The following is an 8,910-nucleotide window of genomic DNA, read 5'->3' as shown; positions in this document are numbered from 1 at the left end:
TGCATACAGTAAAATTCAATACAATAAAACTGTAGGTGTACAGTTTGATGTGTGGTTTTTTTTTTTCCTTTGAGAGGGAGCTCTTGTTGCCCAGGCTGGAGTGCAGTGGTGCAATCCTGGCTCACTGTAACCTCCTCCTCCCATGTTCAAATGATTCACCTGCCTCAGCCTTCCGAGTAGCTGGGATTACAGGTGCCTACCACCACACCCAGCTAATTTTTTTTTTGTATTTTTAGTAGAGTTGAGGTTTCCCCATGTTGACCAGGGTGGCCTCAAACTCCTGACCTTACGTTATCTGCCCACCTCAGCCTCCCAAAGTGCTGGGATTACAGGCGTGAGCCACCACACCCAGCCAGTTTGATGAGTTTGAACAGTCTTGTAATAATGCCAAAATCAAGACACAGAACAGCTCCATCACCCACTAAATTCCTTTGTACCCCTTTCTAGTAAATCCCCTCCCCTCATCCCCATTCCTGATCTGAATTCTGTCTCTACAGCCTTACCTTTTCCAGAATATAATATAAATGGAATTATGCAGTGTGTAATCTTTTGTGCCTGGCTTCTTTCACTTAGCCTAATGCTTTTGGGTTTCATCTGTGCTTTTGCATACATCAGTATTTTGCTTCTTTTTATTGCAGAGTAAACTCTATTGTTCTTGTGTATTTTTTCGATGTCGTCCTTCAGCTTCCAATTTCTTTTTGGCATATACTGTAAAGTTGTCCATTCAAATAATTTTCTTTTTTCCTTGAAATGCTGAGATTGAAGCCCTGATTAACACCATTGCAGAAGCAGAAGTGGAAAGAGGGTGTGTGACCCGAGAGGCGTCCTCACTGCCACGCTGCTGCATCAGAGACTTTCACAGAGCTGGCTCCCAAGCCTCCCAAGTGCCTCTTCTCTTCCCAGGACTAGAAGTCCTAGGAGTTTTCTAATCAAAGGAAGGAAATACTGTTTACATTCCCTTTTTATTGTATTTTCAATTACAATTAAGAGACCCATTTTTAAACCAGGAAAAGAATACAAGGGAATGCTTTTGTTCAGAAATAAACCTAGGCTTCTAATAGTCTTCCAAGGACCAAGAAATGTGCCTAAAATACAAATTCCATACAAAAACTTAAACCAAAAATCTCAGCTTTGCCCACTGCACATGTGACCACATAGTTGTAACAATCTTGGATTCTCAATTCTGCCATCTCATAAGGAGCTTTTGTCCCCCTCTCAAAGGCTATACCGCTCGTGGACGCTCTCACTTCTTGTTTTTCCTTCCTCCTCCCCAGCCCAACTCTTACAGGCCACTAATATCCCAGGGGCCTGGGGCATCTCATTCTCTGCTCCCTTTAAAATATTTTTGTTCTGGCTTTTATTTCTTTAATTTGTCATGTTTTAAAGATGCTTTAATATTTATGAACTACCCCCAGATGCTTTTTTGAAATAGATGTAAGCATTGATGAAATAATGGTTATAAGAATTAAGCATTGCATGTCTTATCATTTTGAGTCCCTGTTATATTTTGCTTGTGCTGAAAATGATGGCTCCTCCCTGTCCCATCTGCTTTGAGCTGAGCTTGATCCATGCAGTTTGTCATTGTTCCTAAAAGGGGGTTTGACTTCTTGAGACAGGAGGGAGGCTGATAGGAAAGTCATCATTTAAAAGGAAGAAAACTTTGCATTTATTAGTTCATTTAGGCCAATATATTTTGAATCATTCTTCTCTGTAGACTTATGCGGTACCCTGAGGCTACAAAGAGAGTTGCTGCAGCTGACAGCAAGGTGGGGTAGACTGCACTACAATGAACTGAAAAGTGCCTGCATGGAGGTAGGAGGTGTTGTGCAGAGGAAGGGGAGTCCGCTTCTTCCTAGGTAATGGAGAAGGAAACTTCGTGGACAAGATGATTCCTGTGCTGAGTATTGAAGAGTGCATGGGAAGGTTCTGAGCGGAAAAAAGGAACTACAGCCCTCGTGCAGAGGAAGTGACTTGTGTAAAGACGCAAGAGACTTGAGAAAGAGAGCAAGAAAGAGAGACAGAGTTTGGTGGAAAAGCAAACGCTGTCGTCTGCTGTGTGAAGTGGGAAACTGTGTGGGGAGTGAGGTGGGTGGAAGCTAAAGCTGGAGGGGTGCCTCAGGGCAGGATCCTGGAGCCTTGAATGTTCTGCTCCAGTCTGGACCTTAGCCTACAGCCAGTGAGGGTGAGCAAAGGGCTTTGGGTGGAGGAGGGTCAGTGTGCATTCTTTAAGATCCCTCTGGCATCTGTGGTAGGGGGATGGAGGGTCCTGCCAGGTCCAGGTGACAGATGATGTGTCAGCAGACAATGGCGAAAAGGGAATCCATCCCAGAGACATGTGGGATACAGAATTGATAGCGTCCGGAGGAGAAAGGTGAGAGGGAGGAAGGTGCAAATGACTTCGTTTCGCTCCCACAATAACACTGCGATGCAGGGGTTATTATATATATTTTATAGATGACGAAACTGCATTTAAAGAGGTGAAGAAACTTATGTGAGTTTAACAGCTAATGAAACAGAAGGTGTATCACAGAATCGGGTGCTGCACTCAAGAATTACTCAAGCATGTGAGATCGTGAGAAAGAAACACATTTAATGAATTATGGAAAACTACCTTTAAAAACCCCAAAAATGAAGCTTTGGGAAAAGTTTCCTTGAGTCCTCAGAGAGCAGTGTTTGGACAATATGCTAACAGGGGCATATGTGGAATGAGTAGACCTTAAAAGGGCTTGCTCTGAAGATTGAGGGTTTCTCCTCAATCATCCTCTTTCCCTTTGTCCTTCTGCAACCGGGGAAGAGAGATTTGTATAATAACGCATTTGCATCTGAGAGCATTTCAGCAAAACATGCTGCCAGCTGCCTTTTCTGACACAGGCACATCTCCCACCCTCATTTTATTGCTTTGGGGTAAGTGTCCTCCTCCCTACTCCTGACTGCTTCAGAGATAAAAGAAGGAAGTGATCGATTTATCCTTTTACCCATAATATTGTGGCTTTAATTTAAAGCTGCCATAACTCATGTTATAAAACTGTGACCATAATATCATGGAAAAAGCCATCATTCAGACCTCAAACGAAGAAATGTGGAGTCCTGTTACTTCCAGCTGTAAACTGCCTCAAAACCAGCAGACAGCAGCTGGCGTAACCAGACAATGGAAACTAAGGCTTGGAAAGTTATCCATGATGAATTGCTTTCCCTATCTTCCCTTTTATCCACATCTTCACTAACATCAAAACAGTTTTTCTGCTGGAAGGTGATCAGACCTAGATAATTGATCCTTACTGAGTTAGTACATGCCAAATTTGGGAAGTGTCCTGAAACATTTTTAGAGTAGGATTAAATTTGCAGATAATACATCCCGGTCAATTTGGGGTGGGTTACTTAGACTAGTTCTCTGGTGAGGTGATACCAGTTGTAAGTCTCCCAGGAACCATGGTGTCTATTTTTCCAGTGTTCCTAGAGTGAGGTGTGGCAAACTAGTAATTTCTCCCACCCTGTTCTGACCCATGATTCCCATCCATGGGTAGGATAATAGCCTATCCTGTAGTTTAAACTCAGCATCCTAGTCATTCTCCGGAGAGCTAATGGAGGAGATCGTGAATCCCCTGAGACCTGCTTCCCACATGTCCTACCATGGTCAGCTGTGTCTACCAAGCACTCTCACACATGGCCATGAGCACCTTCTATGCATCAAGAATATTTTAGGTACTTTATGTTCACTATATTATCTAACTTAACCTTATCACAGACTTGCAAGTTAGATAGTATTACTATTCTCATTTTAGGAAATTAAGACATTGAGTAACTCAATGAATAAGGAAGAGTACAATTGATACTCAGATCAAGCTACTGCTCTTGCCTCTGTGATTCACAATGCTTCTAGACCTCTCTTCAAAAAGCAGGACAAAATTATTATAATTGCTATTGAATGTATAAATTCTCAAACCAATTATTACCTAAGTATTTCTGGAATATAATTTACTTCTAGAAGTTAATAATTTCTTACTCTTGTGTTTGTGTCTTTAGATTTGTAAGTTCAGGTTCTGGGGTTAGATGGCTTGGATTTAATCCTAGCTCTGCCATTTTTTTACCAGTGTGACTTTGTTCAAGCAACCTAACCCCTCTGTGTCTATTTAGAATGAAAATTGTAAATAATATCCACTTCATAGGATTTTTAAATTATTATTTTTAAAGAAGACAAATGGATATAAAGTGCCCAATCCAAAGTGTGGTGTGTAACTTCTGTGGTTGACTGTTATACTGGTGACATGACCCCAAATAAGCCATGCCTTCAAATATTTAACTCCTTATGTAGTTCCATCTCCCATTGACTCTGGGCTTGGTGAGTAGCTTGCTTTGGCCATTGAGATTCTAGCAAATGGTATGGAAGCAGAGTCTTAATAAGTGGTTGTAAATAGAAGTTTATCCTCCTGAGACACTTGCTCTTAGAGCCCTGAGCCACCATATAAAGAGATTAGGTTGTCTTGGAGAGACCACCTGGAGAGAGAAAGAGAGAAATGCCCAGTTGAACCCAAGCTCTTTCATCCAGGCCAACTGAGGCACTAGACAGGTATCTTGGACATTCCAGTCTCAACAGACACCATGTGAGGCAGAAGAACCTTCCAGCTGAGCCCAATCAATACATAAAACCTTAAGAAATAATGAAATATTATCTTAAGAAACTAAATTTTGTGGTCTGTTACACAGCACTAGATAACTGAGATAGACTGCATTTAATAAATATTAGCTTTTTTTTAAAGTTATCATTATCCAATGACTTTATTTCCTCCAAAATAATTAAGACATGAAAAGCTTCCTTAAAAATCTTTCACTCAAAAAAAGTGCTGTCTTCCTACTATGTGCAAAGCAACAATGACTTGTCTCCCATATTTATAAAATAGTATCCCCCCCAAAATATGCCTTCATAGCAATTTTGAACTCTTATATATGCAAAGGAGACAAATTTAAATTTCTCATCATGTTTGAATTATTGATACTTATTATATGACCATAATACTTGTCTATTTTAAAAAATCTTTAAAAATGCATGGAGGAATTATTGTATTAGTGCAGAACCAGACCTTATTTTTCATCTACTTACTGACACTTCTTGAGAGAAAGTTAAAAAATACTCAACACTACATCAAAACCACAGACTCTCCAGGATAAAATGGCCTTTGAAAGGTCAGCCAGTCTGCTGTACTGTAGATAGACTTTTCATCTCAGCTTCCCTGAGAGCTGGCAAGGCTCCAGTTTCTAAAGTTCTGCAAGCAATGCTCCCTGGGTTAGCAGCCACAAAGCCCTTCATGCATGGCATTGGTGTTTCCAGGGGAAACCACAGGGCAATGTTAACTTCGTATCCCTCTTGAGTCTGCCACATTATAGACTGCTGTAATTTAGGGTCACATTTGCAGCCATGAAAAGTGCCATTTGGTAGAAGGTCATTCATTTTTTGCTTGCATTACACACAGCTTCTATTGGGCATATATGAGTTAAAACAAAATTGTGTGGTAGGGAAAGTTTACCTGTCCTCCCCACCCTTCTCTTTTGGCTAGTACCTGTAGGCATTCATCTTCTCAAAGACTGGCCTGCCTTCCGTTGTTTATAGGACAAATGAGTTTTAGCCTTCCATTATCTCTCCTTCTACATTGACTTTTTTTTCATGTCAAGTGGGCAAATTTCCAACCTATAGGAAGAAGGTTTGAGGGAGGCATATCTCACAGGAGTGTGATATCCCATCATCATGCTCATGAATTACAAAAGGATCTATGCTGACATCTTAAGTGGAATCTCTGTGTGTCTCTCTCTCTCTCTCTCTCTGTGTGTGTGTATGTGTGTGTGTGTGTGTGTGCGTGTAATATATATAAACATATAAATCATCCAGCTGTAGAGGTAAAGGCCTTATGCCCTGTTAATATAATTGTAAAATCAGAGACAGGAAGTAGAGTCTATTCCAACTCCCCCACCCTTTTCTGCCCTAGTAATTTTAAGATATGAATGGGGGTTGGAGCAGGAGTCAGGAAGGGGACCCAGAAAAGCATTTGGCTTGGAGACAAACATTTACAAAGGACTTCAAATTTGGGCTTTTAACATTGCTTCCAAATGAGGTTATAAATATGGTCATAACACAGATACTTCTCATTCAACTCTAAACTCACGTCCCATGACTGAACCATCCTACTTCTAGAGTGTTATAATTTAATTAAATAGAAAAAAAACCCAACTTCTATAATTACCTATAAATATCACAGTTCTGTGCCATTGCATTTTTAAATTGAAGCTTATAATTTGTTAAATGTAAACAGTAATGATATTCCACAATTTAGTGATATTATTCTTACAATTCCTTGAACTAATAACAGCTAAACATTTATGGTGTGCTTTTCGTATACTAGGTCTTTCGCAGGAAACTTCACAATGACTCAATACAGGTAGGAACTATTACCGCTCCACTCCACAGCTGAGGAAACTGAGGCACAGGCATGTGGAGTAATGTGCCCAAGGTCTACAGGTGATGAAGCCATAGATTTGGGATTTGAACCCAAGCAGTATGGCTCCAGGGCAAACATGTGCAACGCCCAAATCTGTTTCTTAGTTTCAAAAGTCTCCTCGTGTAGAGAGCCCTCTGTGATCTCCGAGAAGTGCTAGATGGATGGAGAATGATGTCAGAAGAGAAAGGCCAGGTGTCCCATCTGGCTGCTGAAACACAAACTGCTGGAGCAGGGCTGGATGAAATGACCTTTTCTGGAATCTTCCAGATGCATGTCTGTCTTCCCAAGTGTTTCCCCATCTCGCTTTCTCACTACACTTCTGCTCCCTCCTCTCTCTGTCATTCCCAACTTTGCCTCCACTTCTTTCCACAAGATTCTAGCATGTGGAGGCCTCAGTCCTTTCTCACAGTGTTTTCTATCTGGCCTGGCCTGGGCCTCACCCTCAACTCCAGTCTCTGCCTCGAAATTTCTCCTGCCTTCGGCTCTGGGTCCCTCCTTCTGGGCCAGAGTTCTGGGGAGCAGAGCATGGGAGTCAAGAGGAACCTGCGAGCCGATCCGGAGGGAGGAAGGCAGCCCAGGAGGCCTGGTCTGCACTGCCAGGGCCTGGTAACCAGCAGAGTGTGGGAGAGATGTGTGCTTTCCATCGCGGGTGGTGTCATGGAAACCTGCTGACACCGCAGTTCATACTTCTGTGCAGTGAGATGGAGATGATGTTATTCATTAGATTGCCAGTGAGCCTGGGCCACACAGGCAGGCCTGGTCACGGCTGTTTGAATCATTAGGCCCCACAGACACAGGGGACATGAGCTTTGCAATGGCCTACAAAATGTTTGAGGACTGAGAAAATATATATAGATTACAACAACAGAAAAATAAATCATAAAATAAAGATAAATGCTTCATAATAAAATGTCTGCAAACCATAACACTGTATCATCTAGTCAGCCACAAGGCAACTCATGTAAATAATATTTAATGGAATGTGGATGGATTTCCATATGAGTTAATATTGCTTGCGATGATCTTAAACTGACACTGATGCAGATGGACTGCTCCCTTGGAGAAAGCTGGTTGTAGGGGCAGGATTACATGTGTTAGAGAATTTGCAAAGAGAGGAGGGCCATGGGTAAGCACCAGGGACCCTTAAAAATGGCAGAGTGAGGCTGGGCGTGGTGGCTCACGCCTGTAATCCCAGCACTTTGGGAGGCCGAGGCAGGTGGATCATCTGAGGTCAGGAGTTTGAGACCAGCCTGACCAAGATGGTGAAACCCCGTCTCTACTAAAACTACAAAATTAGCTGGGTGTGGTGGTGCATGTCTGTAATCTCAGCTACTTGGGAGGCTGAGGCAGGAGAACCGCTTGAACCCAGGAGGTGGAGGTTGCAGTGATCTGAGATTGTGCCATTGCACTCCAGCCTGGGCAACAAGAGGGAAACACTGTCCTAAAAAAAAAAAAAAAAAAAAAAAAACAAAAAAAAAACAGGGTGTAGAGTGAAACAAATGGGGTGGGATCCAAGATACCCACATGTTCCCCAAGGTGAACCCCTCCCCAGGGTCCTACAAATCTTTCATAAATTTCTAAAAATTCCAGTTGGTTCAATTGAGTTTCTTGCAGAAGCTATCAAAGGGAGTAGGTGGGGGACTCAGGAGGGAGGTTTGCCTCTCTCAGTATCTCTACAATGGAAACTGACTCCACATACTTCTACTTGCATGTCTAGTACTTCGTAGTTCAAGCAGCCTTGTTCTCTCCCTTGGAAAATGCAAGAACCTCCTAATGGGTGTTCTGTTTCCGTTCCTGCTTCTGTTCAATCCTTTCTCCACAAAACAGAAACACTGACCTCTTAAAAATCAGCAATCAGATCCCTTAGGACCCGCACTCAGAAGAAACGTCCACCTCCTTCTCCTGGTTACAAAGCACTGTATGAGCTGGCCCCTTCTGGCTGCTCATCCCCCGTAGCCACCCCTTCTCTCCTGAGTGCAACTAATCTCTGCCACTCAGGCCTCCCTTGTCTTTGAAATGTGTCCAGCTCAGCCTGGCCTCAAAGCTTTGGCCCTGGTGGTTTCCTTTGCCAGGAACCCCTCCTCCAGATCTGCAGGCTGCCAAGCTGGGCCATTCAGGTTTCAGCCAGCAGCCACCTTCCAGAGAGGACTTCCCTAACCCCCCAGGGAAACTCACTATGTCTTAGGACCTCACAGGACTCTGTTTCACTTTCTTCATCAAACTTTTCACTATCTGAAAATCTCCTTTCATGCATTGAATTCCTCACTTTTCTTTGTTTGTCTGCCTCTCACTCACTGGAATTTAAATTCTGCCGGAACTGGAACTTGCCTGTGTTTGCCCCACTGTGTTGTTATTGCCTATCATGATGCCCGGGCTGTGGAAGGAGGTCAGTAGGCACTTGCTGAAAGAACGAGTGAAAAAA

The 8,910-nt window shown here is 42.7% G+C and overlaps 1 long non-coding RNA gene and 1 other non-coding gene across 2 annotated transcripts; both read right to left on the bottom strand.

Annotated features, from left to right (window-relative positions):
- Positions 1–5,426: 5,426 nt before the first annotated feature.
- LOC116537958 lies at positions 5,427–8,406 on the bottom strand. The gene is made up of 2 exons (XR_004263435.1): positions 8,326–8,406; positions 5,427–7,325 (listed from the first exon to the last, which is right to left on the bottom strand). It is a non-coding gene; the product is annotated as an uncharacterized LOC116537958 (long non-coding RNA).
- Positions 5,661–5,763, bottom strand: LOC116545005. The gene has a single exon (XR_004266135.1). It is a non-coding gene; the product is annotated as a small nucleolar RNA U13 (small nucleolar RNA).
- Positions 8,407–8,910: the final 504 nt, after the last annotated feature.

This window comes from Sapajus apella, unplaced genomic scaffold, assembly GCF_009761245.1.
Source record: "Sapajus apella isolate SASKATOON/1434 unplaced genomic scaffold, GSC_monkey_1.0 scaffold4, whole genome shotgun sequence".
Taxonomy (NCBI): Eukaryota; Metazoa; Chordata; class Mammalia; order Primates; family Cebidae; genus Sapajus; species Sapajus apella.
The sequence above is the reverse complement of the archived record's forward strand: the minus strand, read 5'-3'. Positions and strand labels throughout refer to the sequence as shown.